The following is a 2,027-nucleotide window of genomic DNA, read 5'->3' on the forward strand; positions in this document are numbered from 1 at the left end:
GTTGCTGGGGACTCGAGCTTTATTTTTCTAGTAGTGTGAATTAATTTAATTTGACTTGATTTTATGTTTATTCTTGTGCCTAAAATTTGCAGAATGCAGTTTAAACAAGAATTTGATTATATGGGCACTCAATTCCACCNAAATGATTTCAACCACTGGTGGGAACCTCATTCAAACATATATCAAAGCCAATTAGGGCAACATTCCTCTTCGCGGAAAGAAACGTTGGGGGAAGCTAAAGAACGTTTACGGTTTGAACTATTCTCTATGCGAAAAGAAACGTTGGGGGAAGTCCAACAATTCTTGCGGCAGAACTTATTCTCTGTACCAAAAGAAACGTTGGGGGAAGCCGAACAACATTTACAACAAAAACAATTTCCTGCACACAAAGAAACATTGGGGGAAGCTAAAGAACGTTTATTGCAGGAACAACGCTCTCATGTCTTGAAGTCTCTGGGCATTATTAGGGTTAATACTGAAGTTAACCCTAAAGAAGAATGTCAAGCCACTATCTTTACAAATGATAAGGTTGTCAAGGAGGAAAAGATAGAAGAAAAAGCGCTAGAGATGTATGAAGAGGAAACAGAAACAGAAAAAGTTGTTGCTGCGGAAAAGATAGAGGAGATAGAAACAGAAAAGTTGAATGAGAGTGAGAAGAAGGATGAGAAAGGAAAAGTAGTGGTTGAGAAAAAAGAAAAAAATAAGAAAATAAGAAAAAAGAAAAAAAGAAAGTGGAAGAAGGAGAAGGTTGAGAAAAAGAGGAAGAGAGGAAAGAAGAAAAGATCACATGAAAAACATCTTCCTCATGAAAAGAAAAATCATAGAAAGGGAAATAAGTTCAAGTTGGCGATGTTCAAGAAATTGGAGATTAAAGTTCCTATGGTTGAAACATGGAAACAAGTGCTTGGTGTTCTTAATTTTATGAAGAAATTCAGCAGGAAGAAGAAAAAGAAAAGAATATCAAGAAAGGGGAGTATCAACACCTACTGATGGGTGTTTGAACTCTACCAGGTCAAGCTAGTGACATAAAAAGAGCGCTTGCTGGGAGGCAACCCAGTATCTGAATTTTTTTTATTTTATTTGATATGATTTTATTTGATTTTATTTAATTTTGTTTTATTTTATTTGATTTGATTTGATTTGATTTTATTTTATTTGATTTGATTTTATTTTATCTTATTTTATTTGATTTTATTTTATTTTACTTTATTATTTTTTTTATTTTATTTTTATTTTATTTTTGGGTAGCATCTACTGAGGGATGCTAAAAATTTTTGAATCCACTGAAGGATTCTAGGAAGGCACACCTACTGATGGGTGGTGGAAGGAAGTGCAGTTACTGACAAGTGCCAAATAGGTTTAGGTTAGGCTCGCGACGTTAAACAAGAGCTACTAGGAGGCAACCTAGAATTTCTTCTTACACTTTTGCATTTTAAATTCTTAGAATAGGTTGAATTTTAATTTTGGTGTGTACTCTTGGCTTTAATACTTGTTCTGAAAAAGTTTGACTGACTGATGTGCATGATGGATCTATTTGATGATTATTTGATGTGGATGAGAATTGAGTTGCAGTGCATGTTGATATTTTGTGAAATAGATGTGTGACGAATTATGACTGTGGTTTTGATGCTAAGTAGGATGCATGATTGAATTTTGTGCGAGAAAGCATGTGTGTGAGATTTTGAGCTCTATAGTTTTTATTGTTGTATACATTGTTCACAGGAAAACATGAATGATATTGCCTTAATCTTGATGATTGATTGAATTGCATCTAAATTGTCATATGACCAAGGCCATTTTTGAGAACCCTTCTCTAGCCAAATTTTCACCAAAAATGCTTGGAAATATTATACCCTTTTTGAACCTTAGCCTTAAACAGGATGTGAACCCTTGTCTTTAAATTCTTTACCTTGAGTTGGGATGAGCTTAAATGTATATGATGAAAAGGTTCAAGTTTGGGGTTGTATGGGGGAAAATTGAGAAAAGCAAATGAAAAGCATTGAGCTCAAATGTTGTGAAAAGAAAAA

The sequence above is a fragment of the Vigna radiata genome, chromosome 9 (assembly GCF_000741045.1).
Source record: "Vigna radiata var. radiata cultivar VC1973A chromosome 9, Vradiata_ver6, whole genome shotgun sequence".
NCBI classification, from domain to species: Eukaryota; Viridiplantae; Streptophyta; class Magnoliopsida; order Fabales; family Fabaceae; genus Vigna; species Vigna radiata.